Source organism: Scophthalmus maximus, chromosome 6, assembly GCF_022379125.1.
Source record: "Scophthalmus maximus strain ysfricsl-2021 chromosome 6, ASM2237912v1, whole genome shotgun sequence".
NCBI classification, from domain to species: Eukaryota; Metazoa; Chordata; class Actinopteri; order Pleuronectiformes; family Scophthalmidae; genus Scophthalmus; species Scophthalmus maximus.
In genome coordinates this window covers 5,075,241-5,100,735 of record NC_061520.1, presented here as the reverse complement: position 1 = coordinate 5,100,735, position 25,495 = coordinate 5,075,241, and the positions used below count along the sequence as shown (strand labels likewise).

Sequence of the window (25,495 nt, the reverse complement as noted above, 5' to 3'; positions counted from 1 at the left end):
CATCAGGACCAATTTTTCCATTTTTTCCCCCATTTTTCCATGAACATTCAACGTTTGATCCCCCTTTTTTTTTTTACATAAATGCATTCATATGCATTCCAAGGATTCAGAAATGAGTTTATATTTTGTTTTAGAAAGTGCTTTGTTGAATAGATTTATATATATAAAGTGTATATCAATTGTCAAACAATTGTCGTCACTATGAGAAGTTGTAGATGACTGTAACATACTGTGACACAACATCCGCAGAGAAGTTTTACTGCATTAAATTTATTGAAAAATAATATAATAAATGAACTGAAAACCGAATACCAAGCGCCAACCAGGTGCTGCTGCAGAAGGATAGAGAGAGAGAAGGGTCTACATAGACTCAGCCCAGCAGTCAGCACAGTTGTGTGCCAATCAGGTTATCAACCTAGAGGAATCAATAGGAAACACCTAAACAAATCAGGATGAAACGCTGCCTTTAACACTGACTTAAAGAGCGTGACGTTTGCAACTTCAATGATAAATCCAGCTCCTCGGTCAGAGAGAAGTTCAACATCCAAAGGAATCCGGAGCCACTGAGATCTGCTCACAGTCCGTCAGCTGCTGCAGGTACAGAGCCTGAAAAGAAAGGTACAATAATCAGATTGTTAAAATACAATTTTCAGCTCATAAGAATCAAGTCAGCCCGCCAATAAAACAAAACCAACCAGTGACACCAGAGAGCAGAGGTCATTTCTTTCTTACGCTCTTTCTCTCTGCCTCTTCAGCCTCGGGATGTTTGGTGAGAAAAAAAGGCTCCTGAACCTGATCCTACATTTTAATACCTGCACATGAATTTACCATCAGCATCACCAAACCTTATTAGGTTCCATCCGCCTACACACAAAAATCAATTTTGATTTATTATCTCTGATGAGAGGAAGTCTGGGGGAAAAATAGAGTTTGAAGTTGAGTCTGCTTCCTCATATCTATTCAGGCAGCTCCTGGCGAGTCGTTTATTATTTTGTTTTATATCTCTGTTTATGATTCAGCAGGTGCAATTCAATGCACCTCTCCTCCGCTGGATATTATATCAACTTTATCATTCATATCATCCTGTGGAAAGGAATGTTTCCCCCCCTCCCCACTCTCTTATCTGGTCAGAAAATAAGGCAGAGGATTTTTTTTTTTTCCTTTTCTCTAATTGGTGGTGTTTGACTGGTACTGTTGTATCTTGGCACGTTTTCCACGATAGGATTTTTTGCTCCACTCATCCTGTGGGTTACAGAACAAGCTTCAACCAGAGCAGCCATGTTCCCTGCAGCACTCTTGCTGTGTGCCCAACCAAACCTATGCATCTGCAGTCAGATTCCATAGATTTTACCCGCTAACATGTGCTTCTTTACAGTTCCAACCAAAGCAGACAAGTTTTCACAAAGCTGACAATTGAAGCTGAATTAGTGAAGCTCTACCTCTTTTAACACGATTTTATTTTCCTTGAGGTGTTGCTGAGCTTTGCATAGTGAGATTCAACCCCACCCCCATATTCATAATGTTCTCCCTCTGTTGGTTATGAACCTCTTCTGGTCCCTGCCACTGGAAATATATCCGTTCAAAAAAATATTGTGAGCCATGAAAGAGGCTTCCTTTCATATTTTATTGAGCATTTTGTGGTCTTTTTTTCTTGCAGCAACTCTTTGAAAGTGTGGTTCAGTCAACTCTGTGTATCTAAATGCAACGATAACTAAAGAACAGCTATCCTTGACGTTTTCTGCAGAAGCCTAAAAAGAGACGATCAGTATCACGCTATAACGTGAAAGGTTTAATGTTACACTACAATGTTTTTGTTACCAAAGGATGAAATAAAACCATCCCATTATAACAAGAATGTGTTTTTATTGTGATAACAATATACTTCTTTTGATATAGAACATTGCATGTAATGTTATAACCTGAAACTATGTTTGAATGATGAAATCTTCTGTATCTTTACATACTGTAGTAAATTAGAGGAAAAAAATAACTGTCCCATTAAGGTTTTACTGACTAAATCACAGATGCATCAGATTCATGAATGGGTTTAGAAAGAAAAAAGCCCATTTTATATTAATACTAGTATTTTAATATTATGATGCAGCAGGTGCAGTAGCCTCTCACGAAATTTAAATGCACTAATTCATCAATTCATCCCTGAATTACATCCAACAAAACTAAAACATAAATATAGTATTTCATAATTATTTCCCTTTAGTGTTCTTAGGGAATGTGTCCGGGGAAATCATGTGCCAGTCCAGTCGGCTCCCTGTTTGCATTGACCATATGAATAAAATTACTCTACATTGCACATAAATACACAACATATGTTCATTTCCCATGACAACATCTGAAGCACTTTCTGATGCTTTTGAAGACGACTGTTTCAGAAACACCTGGAATAAAAAAAAGTGACATGTTATTAAAAACCAACAGGACTCAGTAATAATGCATGACATTGCACCAATGTGGAACTCAATCTGAGGAAAAAAAGAAACTGTAATTATTCCGACACATTATATCAGCTGGACTTCCACTTGATTTTGCAGCTCCCATCTGTGACCATTTCATGAGCAACAATTTGCTTCCCTGCTCATTAACATTCTGCGGAGGTTCCTCGGGGTTGCAGACGGTCCCTCTGAAGCTGGAGGCAGATGGCTGCTGATTCCACGGTCGTTTCCTGTTGCTGTTACCGTGGCGCTGGTGTGGAGACACTTGCTCGCAACCGTGTCGTGAGCCAATCAAACCAAAACCACTGTGCTCTGGACATGAGACCTGAAACAGGCTAAAGTCTTCTTCTTCTTCTTCTCCTGCTCCTCCTGTAGAAATCTCCAATTACTACTTTCATGTGCTGCCTGTTGTAAAAGCATTTTGACTTTTACTATTAAGCAACATCTCAACTGTTTGGTAGAAGCCTTTATTTTTAAAAGAGTTATGAGTTATGATTATGATAATTGCAGATTATTGCCGGACTAATGCTGCATAGTGTAAGACATTAGCACAACTCCGAAGACGGAGTAATCACGAGTGAAAAGGCGTTCAGAGATTAACAGAAGCATAAAGCCTGAGCCTTCGAACAAATGAATGAGTCACGGCTACAGAAATAATTCAAATATCACTTCACCAGATAAGTTGACTCCTCTTTTCTATCGCACTGGATCTGAATGAGAATCATAGTCTATATTTTTTGTAAACTTGTAATGCAGCTGTGAGCCGGCGATGCAGTCGCTGTTATTCTGCCAACACAGAGACGTGTTACACCTGCACCGCTCGCTCTTTCATCACATGTATTGATTGAAGGGAAGATAAAGAAAGACGAGCGATTTGTCTTCACGGTGATCAGGACGTACGCTTTCCTAAATGACTCCTGGATTCTGGCCTTAAAGGTCAGGACGGATATTGTCTTTTATGGCCACGTCTGAGGAAATCAGTGGCCTGGAAGTGAACGTGTGTTCGACGTTTTCTCCATCGTCCTCCACAGTCGGGTCCATTATTGCGTGCATCACAAGTGTAGACTGACTTCACACAGATTTTGAGGCCAGTACTATTTGAAAGTCTAAAAAATGTTATTTAAAAAAACAACATAAACACATAATATGGAATTAATTTAATGAAGGTACACCCTGACATTTGTAAAGGGTAAAAATACATTTCCCATGTCCACTGGTGGGAATTATCATTAGGCTAATCACTTTCCTGTCTATACAATGGAGTCTAGGATTTAGTTCTGCTGCCTTCTTCTCCCAGACGTCACATCCCAATTTCTTTAAAAATATATCTAAATGTCCTTTTTTATCGGTTTCTTTTCTTTCTTTTGAGAATCTCTGTCATATACTGAACAACAGTACGGACAGAGCAGGCGTGTGCAAACAAAGTCTTCTATATTGACCGCATCAACCCTCTTTGCCAGCGACGCGATTGCTTTCTTTGTTGCGGTCTTATCTGAGGACTTAGAAGGAGGTTGGAGGGATTTACTGTCTCACCGAAAGGCCTGTGCCATTTCAACGAGAGTGTATTTCTTCAAGCTCTGCCGGAGCCTCAAAATTACCTGCTGAAAACCTACTTCAGAGGATGGCGAAGTCATATCCCGTCTAAATGTATGTGTTGGTGTAGAAATGGTCTCCATCAGGGCTGTGAGGCAGGTGATTCCCCTCCACACACGTTCGGTGCAGAGTGACTCCATCCTGTTGGTTGCTTCTCTGTATTCAAGCCACAACAGGAGGGGCTTGTTGGCTGTGAACATCAGTCAATAATTTGGAAACCACACACTTGAATGCACACAGATAATTTGCCATGGAAATAAGCAATCATTTAAACTTGGCGAGAAAGTGCACTTAGTCGTTCCCCCTCGGCGAGTACAAATCTACCAAACAAAGGCAAAGACAAATCGGTGAATATGTATGAACTATAAACATTGACTGTATTGACATCGTTTTTTATATGAACGCTGAATACAATAACTACATTAAGAGGTGGAGAAACGGTGCTGCTCACAAATACACAAAGATTGTTTTTCATTTATTTGGGTTTCACAGTTACTGTTTGGTTTCGTGTCACTGCTCGCCAACAGACTTTCCAGCCAAGAAGGAATTTATTGATTCATTACCTCTGCCACGGAGGTTATATTTTCACCCCTGTTCATTTGTTTGTTTGATATTCAGCAGGATTACGCAAAAAAACTCCTGAACAGATTTCCAATAAACTTGGAGGAAGGATGGGACATGGTCCAAGAAAGAATCCATAACATTTTGGCCTGGATCTGGAGAATTCCCGGGGGCGAACCCAGGAAATCTTTTATCTTTTTTGGGGGGGACATTGTGACATTAACAGTTCGACATTTTCCCACATTTCCCAGTGAATAATTAATAGATCTGACATATTTAGGGGACTGATGTGCGTGTAAGATTTGGTGCGGTTGGGCCTTAGACGAGGGATGAGCTCTTCTGAGATGTTCTAGTCAATTAATTGATCAACTAGCTGTTTTCACGAATCAAACCACTGACAAAACCACTCTTACACTTACTGTCTAGTATCAAACATCAGATAGACAAAATTATGGATGAAGGAAATGCTTACATCTAAACAGCTGAGGCTGCCATCAGCCCTAAGTCATTAGGGCTAGGGCTAATGCTGCCCTCTGAGCTAACAGCTAATTCCGTTCTCTGTGCTAACCGCTAATTTTTTCTCTCTGACCTAACGGCTAATTCTGGTCTGAGCTAAGGAGCACACAGCTAATTCTGCTCTCTACGCTAACCGTTAATTCTACTCTGCGCTAACAGCTAATTGTACTTTGAGCTAACACCTAATTATGTTCTCTGTGCTAACAGCAAATTTTGCTCTAAGTTAACAGCTAATTCTGATGGGCTAACCGCTAATTTTTCTCTCTGAGCTAACGGCTAATTCTGGTCTGAGCTAAGGAGCAAACAGTTAATTCTGCTCTATGAACTAACTGCTAATTCTACTCTGAGCTAAGGAGCAAACAGCTAATTCTGATGAGTTAAAAGACAGGTTCCCTTCGTAGGATAAGTCATATTCTTTACTTTTGCTTTTGCTTTTCATGCTGTTTTCAACATATGAATGAGTATGAGTGCACGCTCATGTGCACTGAGTCGCCCCCAAGTCGACATGTCATACCTACATCTGTCTTCTTGTCATTTCTCAGGCATCACTGCAGACTCTGCTCTCATGGAACACAGACAGAGCCATTTCCTGTAGATTCAGCAGATGTTGATTGGCCACACACACACACACACACACACACACACAGCTCATATTGGTTAAAACAAATGGAGATAAATCAAATTCAAAAAGTCAAATGTCTTAACAGTCAGTAAAAAAAATATTTTTAGTTTTATACAAATGTGTCCAATGATTTGGGTGTATAGTATTTAGTCCTCACTAATGTGTTTACTGTACCAATACACATACAAATACCAAATAATTTGAACTCACTTTTTTAAACATTGCCCCCACGTCATCTGCCACCGCCAGGAGAATTAAATGAATAAAACGCTCCCAGTCCCATTGTACCTCTGCGTCTCTGTGACTCGACGTCAGAATCTATGGCAATTAATCATCTGCAGCAGTCCGGCGGACGGATCTGAAATTTACATAATATAATATGTAAATTTTATATTATTTTTGTGTATGGGAATCAGACTGTGTTGCCCTCCCCAGGTGGCCCACTCACACCCCGGGCCTCCCACAGGGCTGAGCGTGTGTGATAACAGAGACAAGTCCGGCTTCCAACTCCAGCAGGAGAATCGGCCCCCCCCTCATCTCAGGAGCTTCAGTATCTTTGTCTCTGTAACTATAGCAACATCACACGGCCTTTTGATTTCTGAAGCCGACTGTAAATTCAGAAAACATCCTCTTTTCTTTCAAAACAAGGACGACCTTTATTTTGGTCTGCTGGGATTTATGAGTGCTTATGTTTGCTGGAGCCTCTGTGTTTGCGTGCCCTTGTTAGGCTAAGCCTAGCGGTATTGTACTTGGATTTGCAGTTCCCTGAACCATCTGAATATCATCAGCTGCATTTTAACGCAGACAACCCGGAGCTGGTTTCTTTTTTATTTCTCCCCTCACCCCTCCCCTAGATTTTAGGCAAGTGAACACACTTTTCATTCAGGATGTAAATCAATCTGAGGATTATTCAGTTCCATTAAAGTCAGACATTAACCACCAGCTACCATTCTCATTAACATCTTCATTAAATATTCAGTACTTTATCCTACTGTTTTAGCCATGCTAGTTGCATGGAAGGGAGTGTTGGTCCATCAGTCCTAAAGATTTTAGTGTCTATTGGACAGATTTCAATGATGTCTTGAACAGACCTTGAATCTCTCCTGTAGTGGAAGCTTAAGTATTCCACAATTTTTGGTTATGTTTTTTCCCCACCCCCAAACTTTCGGAATTTTCTCCCAAACTGTGCATAAAATCATCCGGATTGAAACGATTACGTGCTGATGTGAGCTTACAGACGACAACTAACATGACTACTACATAACTGACTAGTAAAATCTCCACCACCATCGGAAACATGGGCAGCTAATCGCGGTCGTGACCCAAATGCAGACGCAGAGCAGGTAGTAGCAAGTGAATTTAATAAAACAAAACCAGACCGAGGAGTCTTTGAAGGCAACAGAACAACTCCATGTAACGCAGGTATTCCACTCGGGGAAAACACATGGAGCAAAGATCACAAGGAGTCATCACAGGGGTGCAGAGGAACCAACAAAGAAAGGCAGGCAGGGATAACTGACATGGGACATGTGCAGACAATCACAAGGGCGGGGAACTTTACACGAAAAAGTTACGTGACCAATAACAAGACAAAGGGGGAAAGTAAAGTGAATGTCCCAATAAAACAGGAACCAACCTCACAAGGGATCGAGAAAAAGTTACTTCTCTGTGACAGAGACACACAAGGAAGGGCACAACAAAGAATTGATATCAAAAGAACACAAAGAAACCAAAGAGTCCGTAAGGGCTTTCAAAGTCCTTCACAGGGGCCAGAATCGCGACAGTGATGACCGGCGCTGTAGCATCAGTGTGTAGTCACGTCTGACACATGTCACGTCAGCAACCGAATGAATGGATGGATGGATGAATGAATGTTTCTACTCAAGTGTCACACACCCAAAGGTACTGTACTGTGTCAAGCACATTAAATCACATGTGAACTCAGACAGCTGTCACATACGAGTATATATAAACCTGCTGCATCCCTCCGTCATTTCTACTTGAGATGCCCACGAGACATTCACGTCACCGAAAGATCATCCAAATCACACAGGAGACACTTCTCCGTCCTCGGGGGGCTGAAGGAAGCATATGACTTTCGACAGATCTGACTGGACCTGACCTCTGGTTCAGGGTGGCACATCGCTCTGATGGTAAATGGCTTAATAAGACATTATATGTCGTCAGCTTGGTGGCCTGAAGACGAAGCTGCCGGATTGTGCGGTATGCACGAACCCAGGCGTCTCTCTGAGCCCGTGAAGAACAACTTATTAATGGGAAATTATAAAAAGGTTGTTTTTTTTTGTGCCGCCTTGTAAACTCAGACACACACACACACACACACACACACACACCAGCCTCGGTATGTTCTGAGGTACAAATTATTTGCCGTGTTCTGAAGGTCGCACAGAGCCACAATCATTGTCAGAGACAAAGAATAAAGAGATTAATACTTCCACTGCTAATTAAAAAAAAAAAAAATCTGGAACACTGGCTCTTTTCACTGTGTTGTTAAACTTCAGGCTTCAACGCCGACACATTATCAAGACGATGTTTGAGTGTCGACCTGCTGACAGGAAGGGAGGGAGGAGGGTGTCTCAACACAACCGCGTTCTACGGTATATCTTCGTGAACCCAACAGGGACATTGCTCAGTAGAACTCGTACCTCCGCCAAGGCCCACCAGTCCTTAGATTCAACCAAGCTGCACCAAATCTCACAGACTCAAAGATATCAGTCCGCTATGCACGTCTGATTCTTTTCATCAAGATCCATTAATCATTCGCTGAGAAATTTGTGAGAAGGACAAAAGTATCTCAAAAAGTAATACATTCCTAGATTGGCCCGTTTGTCCAGATCCACGCCAGAATTTTTTTCTTGGCTCACGTCCTAAACTTCTACCAAGTTTACTAGGAATCTGTTTCCTAGTTTTTGGTGTAATCCTGCTGCACAATGAACAAACAGGGGTAGAAAAATGTCCTCCTTGGTGGAGCTTGATGCGGAAAAACTTTCCCCCGCTTTTCTACCTCCTATACTTTTTCAAACCGACACCATGTCTTTGCTCTCGTTATGCCGCCGCGGTACTGGTTCTGTGTCTGCAGCCCAGTGTGGTTTCTGAATTTTGATTAAACGGGCTCTAATGAGCTGTGAGTGTTGATGAGCCAGCTGCACGAGTCTTCCTCTATTCCAGCTGTTTATTGTTGTCTAGTTGCACATCACACTGGGACTTTACCGTTACCACGACTGTTGCCCAAGTCATGTTGTATATATATATATATATGTATATATATCTTGTTGTGATTATTGGCTAGGAATCACTGCGCCACCATCGGGTTGATTTGGTTCATATTTTTCGTGCAGCATCTGAGCAAAATTTCTCGTTCGGCCCAGTTTTCATGTTTCTAGCCTTGTTACAGCTCGTGGCAAATTGAGCAAGGGCATGAGATGGAAGATATTGATGACCAGGCAGCGCCCGCAATTCATCAATCAATATGGCATTTCAGACTTTGGGTAATGTTTGCCGCCAGAGCAAATGAACCAAATTTGGCGAAATTCTGTCCCACCTGCGTTGGACGTACGTGTCTGTGGTAAGGTTTGTCGTGTGACACAGACACGAGGCGCAGCGTGTTCGAGACGTACATTCATATATGCATGTATACATCACCTGCTGTATCATCACAGAATCAAGTTTTCTTCACTTGAGGGAGAAATGCAGATGCGGGGCATCAGATCCCACGACGACTGCAGCACGTGACGGGAGGCAGGGGGTTGATTGAGAGTGTCTGATCAGTCCGTCTGACGACGATCAGGGGAAGAAAGTTGCCATGGAAGCAGTTATGTTGTCGCACGTTACTAATGGAAGCATTTTTTTTTAAAAACAGAAAGGATGGATGGTTCATTATATGTCTTTGTTTCACAGCTCCCTACTTGTACACGTTGTTGGCTCCCGAGCAGACTTCCTTCCTCTGGATCCGTTAATTTCAGTCTGTTGACAATGTTTGCGCTTCATTAAGTTGAAGAAAAAAAACTAAACATATTTCCCACAATGTCCAACTGTTTTTGTTGTTGTTGTCTGCTCTGTTTTGAAGCTGTTGCGACTCAGACGATGATCAGACCATAGACTGTAAATAAAGACGGTCAACGACAGTATGTAAAGATGGACGACGCGTCTCCGCCTCCGCAGGTTGTACAAAAAAATTAAGCTGAAATATCCCAGATACAGGCGCCGCCATCTTGTGCTGGTGACGTCATTTGGTACGTAGCACGGTATTGAGGTCAGGCTCATACACTTCATGCTCGACCAATCACGAGTCAGTGTTAGCTGTCAATCAAAATGACTCAGCCTGTTTATATAGCATCAAATAACTAATTAAAGCCAAATTTGAACACTTGAAATCTTGAACATACGTCGGTGTGATAAGAACTACTTAAAATGACATAAACATTAATTTAATGTCTACTTTGATTATTCTATTTGTTGGTTTGTGTCCCATTTGCTAATATGGAGGGGGCGGGGTTTATGACCTACACATCAGCCAGCCGCCAGGGGGCGATCCAGGTGATTTGGCTTCTCTTTTGGGAGCTGTCATGTCGTCCATCTTTACGTAGTCCATGGACCAGAATGTATTGATTATGCTGAAAACTTAGATTGCACGTGACTAGTCCTGCAAAGTGAACGTGACAAAAAAACTGAAACGATCATAGATTTCGACTGCAAACAGAGGGTATGACGCTAAAAACCTGGACACGCAGCTGTTCCAAGAAGGTTCCAGCCAAATGGCCCCAAATGTTAAAGAAATGTAAATCAATCGGGTGAGTAAAAACACGCTCTGACAGCCCGATGCCTCCGATGGCAGCGGTGACACTCTTCGTCACCGCTGCTCTTGATCCGAGCGCCTCTGCAGCCGCACGGCTGAAACCACTCTGCCGCAGTTTCATGATGAATAATGAAAGCAAGCAAAATGCTAATTCCAGATGAGTGCCAAGGCAGTCATTTCCAGCTCATGTCGCCCAACCTTTCATGTGTTTCTCAGTTTAAAGAACTCCTTTGCTTATCGGTTTAAATGAGGGGAATAAAATGTTGCAGGGGCCCGGTTTGTTAAATTGCTTGCTGTTTCAATCCGGTTCCTCTCCGCCAATTCAACTCACATCCACATGAATATTTCAAGAAGGATTTTAATTAGCTCATTCCACCTTGTGCGCCATTAGGAGTTCGGTCTTATGTAACGGCTCTCGAGTTGTTTGCACGTGAGAATGAACGAGAGAGAAAGATGTTTCTTGTGGTGGTTCAAACTATTTTTTTCAGACTGTCTGTTTTTTTTCTCCATCTGTCGTTAAAGCAACTCTGTACGTGAGAGTTTAAATGTTAAGATTGTGGGCGTTTCATGTTTCTCTGGTTTTCTTCCTGGTTTCTTTGTTATTTTTTCCCAGATACACTAATCTGAAGTATTGAGTGTAGTTGTTCGTCAATGCGGTCGATGCATGCGGTCGATGCGGTCAAATACCGAAGAGCAGGAAACGTTAGAGCGATTTGCTGGTCGGGGAGTCGATTTTCACGAGCACACTCCAATCTCAAACGCCTTCCCCTGTGTGATGAATTTACTTTGAACAGCAAATTACAACCATCTTGTTTGTCATGCATCATAGTTTGGCACTTTAAAAAAAAATCACACAACGATTCATAAGCTGTTCCGTTAAACGATGAACACCAGAAGTGCAGAAAGAAGAGTTCAAATATTTTTTTCACGTCTAGTTTCCTTATTCCTAAATACAATTGATTGATATTTGATTCAGTCTCGGTGCACAATCAAACACATTTATGTCCGTTTCATCTTCAAGTAGGAACGTTATCAATAATCATCTGTTTCACTGTTAGCTGACAATAACTGACAACCTGCTTCCTGTTTACACCGGAGTGGTCATGTGACATGTGTTTTCGGGAGTGTTAGTGTGGATGCGCATTATTTCTTACACAGAGCTAGGACGCTTGTCTGTATGGAGAACGTTTTTTAAAAAATGAAAACATATGAGTATGGATACAGCCTGGAAAAAAAAGGCAAGGAGACGAGCTGTCGTCTCCACCGAGAGCTGAGGTCGATCCGGACTCTTTATCTCATTCTGAGCTCTGAAAAAATTCGACGACAGCTTTCCATGTTGTTCAGCTGTCGACATTATAGTCGTGGATATTATTTTCGAAGTTATTTGATATTTTTTTTCGACGCAGCAGGAGTTTGGTTCAATAGAAAGTCTTCATATTATTTGATCTTTGCTTATGTGTCGGCCTGTTGGTGCGTCTCACCGTGCAGGTGTGTGATGACGTCCGAATCCTCAGCGTCTGCTGTTTATGCTGCTGTTTGCACATGTAAAAATGAACCCTGTTGTATTGGTGCTCGTGAGGAATGGGTCACAGACACGGTTCATTGTAAAAGGAACATTTCAAACTTGTCGGTTAACGGGATGGCAGCGAGAAAAGACAAAATGGAAATCGCTGCGTCATGAGCATCTTTAAAATTGCAGAGTTCCGGGGGTCACTGTGGTCGGAGGATGACTTGATCGGCCGTTGCCCTGGTAACCCTGTCTTTTAAACAGAGACTGAAGGAGTCTGAGGGAGATATTGGAGGAGAGAGAAGTTTTACTGTATCCAGGATATTTCAGGAGACTGTGAACTGTTTTCTCCGTGTCAGTTTCTCTTGTGGGTTTTTTTTTTGGGGGGGGGGGGTGTGTTGTTACTGAGGATTTAACGAGCGGATCTGTGTGTAACTGTGAGCCGACGGCGGCTGAGAGAACAGACGCCCGCTGCCATCAGAGGCTGTGACCAGACTCACCAGCTCCTAACTGCCCCGGATCACAGAGTCGCGAAACCATCACTTATTAATCCGACGTTGAAGCCGTAACACAAGTGTTGTGTCTGCGCGGCGGCGCGCGGGGAGAGAGGAAGAGGAGGGAGGGAAGGGGAGGCTTCACTTTGGGAGCCGCGACGTCGTCTGAAATGTGACGCGGACGTTCATTCTTTAGTCTTTACTCTGGTGACGTCGAATGTTCCTCCTCTCCATGATCTTTTGATGGATTTCCCCTTAAAATGAGGGGGACGTTCAGTAATGTCTCGTTCTGTACGCCACGCACGTAGTTCACCGAGGCTCGTACTGCTCTCTGCGTTTCTTCATCGTCATCGTCTTGCATTTCACTCTCTTAACCGGCACATTTCATTCTTGTGACTTTTTTTTCCCTGCGTCTGTTCGGTTGTCTCGACGTCCCAGCTATTAGACGGTGCGTTGTAGAGGACTGACATCCTGACATTTACTCGCACTGCATTCCACTGCAGCGACAGTTCTCACCGCGACGCCTCGTTTAACTCTGAGCTGTGGATCCCTGCCACTGCAGCGACGCCGATCGTCGCCTGAACGAGTGTGTGTGAGGTTCGTTTCAACGCGGACCTTGTTCCTGCGGGTTGGACCACGCTATGGCGACGCTCTGCTCGCCAGCTAAATGCCTGAGACTTTCGCCACGTCGCTCAAAAACAAGTATAGGATGTTAATCGCACAGTTCGAGCTGTTCTTGAGGAGGAAACCAGTGATAGCCGTTTGACCTTTGGGGAAATATGCTCATTTGCTTCAGGCCTGAAAAGTTCGACGTCCGGATCGATGTGCTGGTGCTTCGTCAGTCGAAAGTGAGATGGCGGCGAGGGGCGAGTCGATGGGCTGAATCATCTTAGCGTGAAGAGGAGCAATGCGGAAACAGGAACCCCGGACCCGTCCGAAAGGGGGAAAACGAAAATCCCCCTGCGGCGGCTCCTCTGAAGCTCGCCGACGAACGGGCGACGTGGATCTGTACAAAACCCCACAGTGTATGAAAACGATGGGGTTTCATCCCACACCACAACTAACGCGTTATACCTTCATGTTCGAATCGGAAACAAGAACGGATGATCCGGCAGGCGCCTGAAATTAAAAGGAATCGATTTATACATTTGTTGACTCACGGAGCAGGGGACGGTGCACTTTTGATTACTAACTACTTTAGTACTACATTAACTACTTTGCTGTAGTAAGTGTCCGCATCTTGTCCCTGCGCAGATGGAACAAAGTCAGAGTGATTCACGATGGTTAGTATGCGGAGCAATCGCCGACCCCAAAATGTTACGCTTAAATCACGCCGACAGGTGTGAATGAATTCATTTCGACCGCTTTTTGTACAGTTGTAAATGGTTCGTTGCGTCTGTGACTCTGTGGGACACGATTGACTCCCGACACACAGACTCTTGTATTCGTTTCATCCACCGACACGACTCATCGACATGTGTTGAGGGGAGATGGGTTGTTGTGGCTCCTCCCCGAAGCTTCGCCGTCTCTCTTTATTTTGGATGCTTTGTTTCATCTTGGGTAACTCTGTCTCTCTCTCTCTCTCTCTCTCTCTCTCTTTCTTTGCACGACAGCTACTCCACCATTTTTTTCCCCCCAGCAGCCTCATTACACGGTCTGGCTCTTTGAAGCAAACGGAGGGGGCGGGGCGTTGTTGTGTAAGACCCATTTTTAGGAGGCTGGCTCACAACTCTCATCCATTGTTAAAAATATCTGGTAAGTCTTTAGCTGGCTGCTTATGAATTTTTGAGTGTGTGTGTGTGTGTGTGTGTGTGTGCAGAAGCACGATAAGGACAAAGTGTTCATCACGCGTTCGCGCCGAGGGATCGGCTGTGAACACGAGCAGTTACCTTGGTTGTAACACGTCAAAGTGCAGGGACGCGTCTCAGAGGCGGTGGAGTGATTGTATTTTGTATATTCCCGTTTCTTTACATGATTTCACTCAAAAACGATCTGTGGACTGGATAGGGTCCTTTAACTTTATCGATGATGTCAGAGTGAACACGGAAATTGAAGTGAGCGGCGGCGTCGTTGCAGTTATGTCGACAGGTGCCTGGAATTTTAGTTAGTTCTTATCTGACACGCTGACGTGTGGTCAAGTCGTCGATGTTTCTGACGTGTTGTCCATGTTTATATTTAGTCATTGATTGTCTTTATATATATTCACTGATCGTCAAATACATACAGTTACTGACTGTCTTTATATACTTCATTTATCTTCATTATATACAGTCATTGATCGTCTTCATATACAGTCACTGATCGTCTTTGTATACAGTCAGTGATTGTCTTTATATACAATCATTGATAGTCTTTATAAACTTTTATTGATCATCTTTAAATAGTCATTGATCATCTTTATATTCAGTTATTGATCACCTTTATTTACAGTCACTGATCATCTTCATATACAGTACAGTAACTATTTGTCTTTATATACAGTCACTGATCGTCTTCATATACAGTACAGTAACTATTTGTCTTTATATACAGTCACTGATCGTCTTCATATACAGTACAGTAACTATTTGTCTTTATATACAGTCACTGATCGTCTTTATGTACAGTACAGTAACTATTTGTCTTTATATACAGTCACTGATCATCTTCATATACAGTACAGTAACTATTTGTCTTTATATACAGTCACTGATCGTCTTCATATACAGTACAGTAACTATTTGTCTTTATATACAGTCACTGATCATCTTCATATACAGTACAGTAACTATTTGTCTTTATATACAGTCACTGATCGTCTTCATATACAGTACAGTAACTATTTGTCTTTATATACAGTCACTGATCGTCTTTATATACTGTCATTGATCGTCTTACTTGATCATCTTTAGTACAGTAACTGTTTGCCTTTATTTACAGTCATTGATTGTCTTCATTTACAGTCATTGATCGTCTTTATATACAGTGTGTGGTTAGTACATAGACTGTCAAGCAGCTCGGCTTAGCTGCTCTAAGATCAACACTTGTTTGTTAAGAGAGTAAACCATGTAAACATGCCTGCAGTTGACCTCCTTGGTTTTTTTCTCCCCCTGCTGCCATGTTGAACTTTGTCTCTGCGGCCGAACAGCCTGGTCCTGTTGAAAGAGCTCTCAATAATGCGAGCTTACCCCGCCTCATTACACTGTCTGGCTCTCTGAAAGGAAACGAGCAGAGGGTTCATTGTGTGAGGAAACAGTCTCTCCGCTCCTGATGGGAAATCCAGTACGCTTTACCTGAAGCCTCGCCAAGCACAAGCCGTGCACCCTTATCTCACATATCACGAGTCAATCTTTTCAGATAAAAATTCATATTTAAATGAATCTTTCAACTGGTCAATTTCACTGCAATGAGCGCAGCATAGATCGATAGAAAGACCATAAATGAATCTTGAAATCTTCATTTCCATCTCCACTGCATCGATCCCAAAGTGGAAATTCACCACATCGGCTAATAAGGCCTAAATTTAAATTGGATTTTATTTGGCAGTCCGGCCCCGAGTCTGCTGTGAAAAAATCAAATCATGGCCCTTGGACAGATGTGGTTGATGATGCTTGTCCTATAACGTTTCCAACAGTGTTTTCTATAGTGTCCCTGAGAGGGAGGGAGAGAGTGGAACTTCTGCGGCAGGGACATTTGGACTGAACATAGGGTCTGCCTGCATTTATTTCACAGCTCGGAAATGGCCTTCGTTGATTTGCTTCCCATGAATAATTTCCACTTCACTCAGAGTACAGAAAACATATTGGAGCAGGCCGAGTGGTCACAGTGTTTTCCTGCTGAAAACAAGTGGACTAAAAAGAAATTGTAGGTTTAAGCCTATCTAACCAACCAACCATCCATCCATCCATCTTCCTCTTATCCGAGGTCAGGCAGGAGGCTTACCAGGGAGTTCCAGACTTCCCTCTCCCCAACATCACTTTCCAACTCCTCCTGGTTGATCCCGAAACTTTCCCAGACCCTGATGGGAGATCTAATCCCCCCAGTGAGTGGGTCAATCCCTGGGGTCTCCTTCCAGTCGGACGTGTGCAGAAAACCTCCAATGGGAGGTTCCCGGGAGGACCCATGACCAGATCCTCGAACTACATCAACTGGCTCCTTTCAACGTGAACGATCAGCGTCTCTTCTCCGATCTCCCTCCGGACGTTCCAACTCCTCACCCTGTCTCTAAGGCTGAGTCCAGACTCTCTGTAGACAGAAACAATTTCAGCCGCTTGTATCCGCGATTTCCGTTCTTCCGGTCGCTGCGCAGAGCTCATGACTATAGATGAGGGTCAGAAGGTAGATGGACTGGCAAATCGAGAGCTTTGCTCCGACCACATTACTGAGGACGCCGCAACGATCCCCCTGTCGGTGTCCCGCCCCGTCCTCCCCTCACTCAGGAACAAGACCCTGAGATGCGACAGCGGCACCTCGACCCCGGTGCGGCGAGAGCAGTCCAGCCGTTCTCAGGCGGAGAACCACAACCTCACACTTGAAAGGTGCTGACTCTCAGGCCCCGACTTCTCCGCACACATCCCGGGGTCACGGTCTAATGAGGCCAACAGGACCACGTCTTCGGAGAGGACGTCTGCAGGGACGCAATTTCTGAGCACCCCAAACTGGACTACTCTCCTCACCCGTCCATAAATAATACCATGATGAATATCGTGGGACGACCTTGGCGGAGTTCGACACCCACGGGAAACTGTGCTGCCAAACACACACACACACACACACACACACACACACACACGTATGGATACTGAAAAGTTAAATAGTCAAAATAAAATCGGGCCTCTCAGGAAAGAATGTTGAAAAAATGGAATATTTGTTTTCCAGATTATCCTTTCTGTGTATGACCTTGTTTCTCTCGGGGGACTGGATCCCATTTGGAAGAGTTTTGTATTTTGACGGGATGACATCGCTGCCTCTGTTTCCAGGAGAACGACTCGCTGCCAGTCACAGTGAGGCCCGGAGTCGAGCGCCTCACCGTGTCACAAACAGTCTGTTTACCCACAACAGGCGTGAACATTCGGATTCTGATGCGAGTACACGTTCGTCCGTGAGGGAGGAGAAAGAAAGAAAAAGACGGAGAGGTGTCGACGGCGGAAACAGTCCGTGGATGGGAGCGCGTTCACATCCCGCCCTGTCCCCTGGCTCGTGATCGTGTCCTCTCGTCAGAGAGACGAAGCAGCCGTCACCCCGGTGTGAGAGTTTCCGTGTGAGTGACAGGTGAGAATGGAAAACGTATGGAGGTGCCGCATCGAGTCACATGGTTACTGTCCGACCTCATCCATCCTCCGCACTGTGCATACGGTCTGTCGTCTACATGGAGCAGGTGGTGTCGCTCCAACACCGCTGCCGCTCTTCTCTCTGGAAAACGAATGATAAAATACATAATTAAATTAAATTAAATGCTGAAAAAACTTTATTTAGTATCTTTCAGAACATAGTTGCTAAACATGAAGACCATAAGAGAAAGCACACTTTAAAAATGTTTTAAAGACTCCATTGGGCCTCAGGCCGTGGGACGGTGAGCAAAGCCTCGACCGAGGACCTCAGGTTCTCAAACCTGAGAAGATCTGAGAAGTACCGAGGTGCGAGTCCAGAACAGGCAGCAATACAAGAGAAGCTAAAACGGCTGCATTTTTGTACGAGCTGAGATTAATGTTGGCCGAGAGGAAAAGTAGAGGAAATGAAAGCATGCGTGGCGTCTCTACATTCTTCTGATTTTACAGATTCTACTGAGATGAAAAAACAACAACAAAAGAACCAGACTTGATTATTCACGCCGAGGATTTTAGCATAAAAACAGACCTAACACAAAAACACTAATTTGGATGGTAGACACTTCACTTACAATATAGTAGACTCAAAAAAATGAAATAAGAAAATCACACGTACCGAGAAAAACCCCCAAGAGACCAGTTTTATAAAAACGGTGTAAAAACCATCAAAAACTCAAATTAGTAAAATAGTGAAACTTTATGAATAAATAAAAGGATTAAAATTTAATGGTCGAACAAGAACAGCAGGGGGGGTGAAATACGATGAAATTAACGATTAAAAACTGTCTGAGGTTTAAATTAAGGGAAGCCGCAGATGCACAGTGATTAAATTAGAAGAGAAAAGAAGAGGATCTCTAAAGCCGTAATGTAATCCAGTTCACTGAGCGCGCTCGACGAAGGCCGTCCATCAAGAGACGGCAGTAAAATACTGTAAGGAACCAACGAGGGCCTTCCAAATGAATAAACCCACGCGTCTGTATCACCTCGCGGAGCGAAGGCCACGGAGCCCTGATACACCCGCGGCAAACCTCGGTGCGGAGTAATAAACTGAGTCCAAGGCTCCGGAGTCACACAGCTGAGGGATGCATGTAAAGACTGTCAATCCAAGACTGGGAAGTTGCCTCAATGAGCAGAGGAAAACATATAAACATATTGTGGATTTTTGTTTTTTTACCTCCGACAAGGCTCAGGAGGATTCCCCTGGAAATAATTCATGGATGTTGATGAAAAAAAACGTCCCCCGACATGTTTAGTGGACTGATATCTACGAGCGTGCGAGATTTGGTGCAGCTTGATTGCATTTAATGGGGCTGTCGGGCCCCGGAGGAGCGATGAACTCTACTGAGTGACATTGTAGTTAGTAAAGTACCCGAATCACACCCCTACATCATCTCGAGGCAGTTAACATTGTAAGGTCATCGCGAGAAGAGAAACCCAACGGTTTCTTTAATAGGTAAACACTTAAAAAGAGAGAGAGAGAAGTGGGGGAGAGAGCAGAGGTGGCGGCGGCAGTTTGGTTCAAGATGCAGAAGAAGCAAAAAATATCCCCCTCCATCCTGAGGTGAGAGCAGGAGACATGGGGAGAGAGCAGGTACGAGGCGTTTCCTTCCACCGCGGATCTAATGACAAGGTCACGACGCCAAAGAGCCAAAGACCTCACAAAGCGAAGTTGCCGTGGCCCAGATCCGGCCCACATACGACATGGGGACGATGACACTTGGTCGGCCTGCTCCTGATTGCCAGATCTGGGCCACAAGTAAAGTCAAGTCTTGACTGGGCTACAGCTTTGCCAAAGCTAGCTATAGCCCGTATCCTGTTTTTGGATCTTCGTGCCATATTTGCCATTTGCAACATGGGCCACGTCGGGGTCACAACCAGATTACACAATGCAGAGAGGATAGACCTTAGCATCTTAGCCAAAGAGGATTCATGTTGGCCACATTCGCTGTTTTACATGCGGGCCACTTGCGGCCCATCATGCCAGATGTGGGACCCTGCTTCAATCACACAAAGTGGACATCTTCTGCTTTTTCAGTCATTATTTTACTGTCAATGATCAAGAGATGAACTGCATATAACCCCTCAACCCCTCCAAGTGTAACCAGTATAAATGTGGTTTACAGTTAGCACAGATGTTTTGGCTTCACGTGTGGGAGCTGCCAATGCCGCCCGTCTTTGGTCGGAACTGTATCAGTGAATTGTTGTATCTTTCATCTTAATGTACGACTTTTCCCTGTACTCCAACGTGTTGTAATGTGATTACTTTTGTGGACAAAAGGAGGGAAAAAGATGGAGGATGTGGAACGAAATGAATGGAAGCCACAGTCACGCGACGCACAGGAGCTCATCAGACATCTGCAGTGACAGTTTTATAACCCCAGAGCCTCACGTCGACGTCTCCCCCCGTCTCTCGCTCTCTGCTCATCTCATTCCACTTCCTCTCTCATTTCCTTCCTGCTTGTCCTCTCTCCTGTTATCTCCCCTTCTCTTTCCTTTTCCTCTTTCCTCCGTTCTCCTCCTGCAGTTTTTTTCTCCTCTGCTCCGTCTTTCTCAGCAGCAGCAGCAGCAGCAGCAGCTCAAGTTAAATAAAAGATGAAGGCCTGAGATTTGATGTGTCCATCATGGATTCGTACCAGTTCACGCTCCGTCCCCTCCTTCTTCCACACTCTACCTTCTGATGACTCGTGCTCATTCCGGCTGGTCACTGACGTCGTGTTGGAAGCTGCCTCAGCTCCGACTCCGATCTGCAGCATCAGCAGCAGCTTCTTTCTCAGCGGCCGGCGCAGAACTTGGTGGAGACGAAAGTTTTTGGCGCTCACACGCCTCAGAGAACCATGGGTTTGTTTTTGAGGACTCCTTATGGTCATGTCCATTGTTGTAAGGTAGCTTGGCGGCGCAGCCAGACTAATACTAATAAAAATGCGTATAAGTCTGGCACTTCGCGGTTTTATTTTCGATTTTGAAGAGGCGTTACCAACGGAAGCAAAACCAAAATGCCTGGACACAATTGATTAGACCTACAACCAGTGAGAGTAACGAATCATGTGAGGTCTTTTGAGCTACACAAAAATATCTACAGACTAGAGCAGAGAGGAGAGGAGACGATGAGATGATGGTTCGTTGACGTTTTTGGGGAAGGAATGCGAAAATATTGGGAACTTTGAGTCAAATGCTCGTTCATCAGTGGCGGCCATCTTGGCCTCTCTCCGCGTCATGGTATAAGCCCCGCCCATCATCAGACAATCGCTTGTGAGTCTGGCAGAGCAGATGAGATGAGCTCCCAGAACGTGTCTGGGTCCCAGCTCCAGGCTACTGGTGATGAGGCCTTTCACATGAGAGCGCCTGTCGAGCATTGTTGCGTTAATATGTCCACATGTAATGTTGCGTAAAGATAAAATGACAACATCAGGAGCAGACTAGGGATGCCACTCAGCAGAGCTCCGACTTCCACCCGACAGTTTCCCCCCATGAAACCACATCTAAATCCACAAGAGTCTTTTTACTGCAGCTCTGAACACTCGCGGACACTACGTGCACTTCAATCCCGCTCCAGCGGAGACATTATAAAGTGTCTCACAGATGTCACTGCTCTGTAAACAGATTCACCACACGCTGGAAAAACAGATTGGTTTTCATAGTGAAGGGGCCAAACTTTTCCATTAAAACTCCCACTTTAACACTTGAGCGCGCTGGCCCCCCGCCGCCAACACAACAATCCGAGATCTATTACTGTGTGTAAACATCAATACGTCGCAAATTCCCTGATGGATTCAGCGCAGGCGTGACCCTCGCAGCTATTCAAATCATTACCGCCGCAACGGCGCGATCCACCTGAACCCACGTTGCCATGGCGACAGTCGAGTGCAGCTGCAGAGAGTTCTGCGTTCTCCGTTTAGACTTTTATTCCCCGAAGTTAGTCTGTTCACTCACACACACACCTACGCACGCACACACACACGCACACACACAAACACACACACACACACACACACACACACACACACACACACACACACACACACCTGTTTACTAGTAGCAGTAGTTTGAGCTCATTTGATTTTTCCAGCAGGAGTCATTTGCAGATGTAATACAATTTAATATTCTGGAGGGGGAAAAAAACAAACCTTGCTATTCAGAATTCGAGGATCAATCCAGTGAAGATTCACCTGGGGGCAGTTTTGATCCACTGAACCATTAGTTTTTTTCTCTCTCTCTCTCTTTCTCTCTCGCTCTTCTCCGTGAACCTTCGAGGTTCCAAATGCCTTTCAACTCTCTCACATCCCCGCAAACCATCACACAAAGACCCAAACAATGGATGGATGTGCTCCCAAACATTTTCAGCCCCCGGACCCCCGACACAACAGGTCGCCCATCGTTTGAATATTGATTTTTTGTCTAGTTTGCGAGAGGAAGTTTCCTTTGTGCACGTGTCACGGTGTTTCCTGGGCTGTACTGATTGGTAGTCATCATCACCTCAGGGTCCATGTGGGACAAAGAAAATCTGCTACTTTTTAAAAACAAATATGAAATATACTAAAATATGCTGTTATGCTGATAAAGTTCAAGAAAGTTGACCAGAGTTGTCCGACCTGAACATTTCCAACTCTCGGTCTTTTCTCATCCTCTCTTATTACTTCTGTCAAATAAAATAAACCGTGAACTGTTCACTGCGTGCGCGCTCATCTCCACCTCCGTCACCAGGGGAAGCCGATGTGCACACTCACTCACACACACAGTCACACACACACACACACACACACACACACACACACTCACACACACACACACACACACACACACACATTGTCTGTTTGTGCGCGTGAAGTGAGCACTGAAAAGAAAAGGTTAAAAAAAGAAAAGAAACAAAGAGTGAGCACGGATGCAGGAGTGTGGATGAATTATAGCTGAACACACACATTAATAGAGATTCATTATCTGAGTCAGGTGGAAGCAGATGCAGGAACATAAAGGTAGATACAGCGATTTTCATAAATAGGCATGCACACACACACACACACACACACACACACACACACACACACACGTGCAACGCACACTGAATGGAAACATCTGTTTATCACCTTACAGATCAGAATCTGTGAATCAGAGCAAGAAGCAAATCAAAGTATGAAAACGAAGGAGAGAACACACACACACACACACACACACACACACACACACAGCCAGTATTCTCCCTGCATTATTTAACAAAGACATGAATCTGGAAAAATAAGGGTGAGATTTCTTCCGCTGGTCAGAGATTAAGCTCGAGATTCTCCAGCGGCTGCCACGTTTAATTTCATATAAACACACACACACACACACACACAAACACACACAAAGACAACCGAGATCAGACCTCAAAGCAACAGTTTCCCCCTAAAATAACAAAAGAATCATTGTGATGTCAGCAGGTACGATCACGGTGAGGTTGAGCGGCTGTAGTCTGGGTGATATGATGAGCGTTTATCACGGCCTGTCGTGAGTGTGTTGCTTGAATACACCAGGGGTCAAAACCCGCTGGATGTATTTTTGACCCAACACTTCTAGACGGACAGTGTTTTTCGGGGGCACTTCGGCGGCTTCGGCGCTCTGGAGGTAGACATGCTGTGCAGTCACGGATGCCGGGCTGTGATTGGAGGATCGCTGTCGGGGATTTTTTTTAAAACAACAACAACAATAAAAAAAAACGTTCACCTCGTCAGACAGAAAAACACAGCAGACGACTCACACTCCGTCAATTTCAGAACTACTATATTTAACAGAAATAGGCGAGCGCACGCACAGACACAGACACACGCGCACACACACACACACACACACACACAGTGACTCATCCTTGTCCCTCGCAGCCGTCTTGAAGTGCAGAAATAAAAAATTCAATTAAAATGTCAGGAGTGGCGAGTGCTGTGGAATCACATACATTCATTACTGACACAGTCTGTCTGCCAAGGACATGGAGGTGGCGCCCCCCCCCCCCCCCCCCCTCCGTCCATCTTTCCCTCCGCTCGGCTGATAACAAGTATCTACCCACCGTGACGTCACATTGGTTCGTGAACCGACCTTTTTGAAAGCCTCCAATTTGGCATTTTGTTCGATCTTTTTTTTTTTTTTTTTTTTTTTAAACCGGGAGTAACCCTATCTGGAGGAGAAAGGGGTGTGGCCTGATTGACGGCTCGAGGACAACGCACGTTCCCAACTTCACCTTCGACCTGCACCCGTATACAACCTCCCAGTACGTGTGCTCCTTGTCGTCCGTTAAATCAAGAGTTGTAAGTGGCGACAGTGACAATGGAGCCTTTGATTGTGATGATAACTCAGTACTAGACGTGCCCTGGACCGGCGGCGTGTGTGAGGCATCGCAATTGGTTTTTTTTTTTATCAGTCAATTTAGTTGATCCTGTTGTTCACACCGGCCATGAAGAGAAGGGAAGAGAAAAGCCCTGACCTTTCTTTCTTCTGATCATTATCAGGAAGCACATACACACACACACACACACACACACACACACACACACACACACACACCGTGCTCTGACACCTGTACTTTATTTCTTTCATTTCTTTAAAAAAAGCTTTTAAGCCTTTATTGACAGGACAGCTGTAAGTGGGAAGACACATACTTTATTTTGTCGTTGCTATTAAATTCTTGCTGTCCATATTCATCCTTATTGAGTGTCAACCCCTGTCTCTTACATTCATAGACTATGAATGTAAGAGACAGGGGTGTGGTTTTAATTCTTTAAATTTTTTTTGTTTTAAACCATATTTCAGGCTTTGTGTTATTCACAAAAGTCACTTTTTCTCTGAATGTTAGGCGAAATTTTTTTTTCTTTCTTTCTTCGGCGTCATCTGGGCAGATGTGAAGACAGATCAGGTGATCGTCCTGCCTCCCCCTCCTCCCCATCCTCACCGTCCCTGACTTTCAGATGTGTCAACTGACTGACACAGCTTCCGTCTTCAGTGTCCTCCCCCCACAGGACTGTTAAAGCCCCAGTGTGTCATTTTCTGGCGGCATCTAGTGGTAAAGTTGCAAACCGCAACCAACTGAGCACCCGACAGGGGACACTTAATGGTGGCGCACCGCTGATTCCATTTCCGGTTTCCGGCAGCGACAGGAAATCCAGCGTGAATGTGACGTATTCTGGACGGATGTTGATGAGAAAACATGGTGATTATACATATATGAACACATAGTTATGGACAATATGTTCAATTTCTGTGAATACGTTCTTCTAAATAATACACACTGTAGCTTTAATGAAACACGCGGGGGGTTTTGCATCATAGACTCGTCTAGTCTCCTGTGTGACTAAAGGTTTGTGCGTGCTCACAGATTTGTAACACGCCACAGGCTGTTTTCTGAACGCCTTTTTGAAACTGTCCCAAACGTGATATTGTGAGTAAAAGGTTCATTCATGCAGCATTTGTGTTGAAGTACACAAACAGAGGCGATGATGGAAAAGACGGCGAGATAGCGAATGAGGCTGTGATCCGCTGCCGCGCAGTGTTTATCTCTAATTATCACCTACGAATGAGGTGACAAATGATATTTTAAAGAAACACCCAGGTGGGTTTGTCTCCTTATTTCCTTCTCAAATTCCACGGTTTATTGCAGCAGCATTAAAAA

The 25,495-nt window shown here is 44.2% G+C and overlaps 1 long non-coding RNA gene across 1 annotated transcript; it reads right to left on the bottom strand.

Annotated features, from left to right (window-relative positions):
* Positions 1 to 279: 279 nt before the first annotated feature.
* LOC118309747 lies at positions 280 to 5,751 on the bottom strand. The gene is made up of 3 exons (XR_004793582.2): positions 5,639 to 5,751; positions 4,049 to 4,233; positions 280 to 606 (listed from the first exon to the last, which is right to left on the bottom strand). It is a non-coding gene; the product is annotated as an uncharacterized LOC118309747 (long non-coding RNA).
* Positions 5,752 to 25,495: the final 19,744 nt, after the last annotated feature.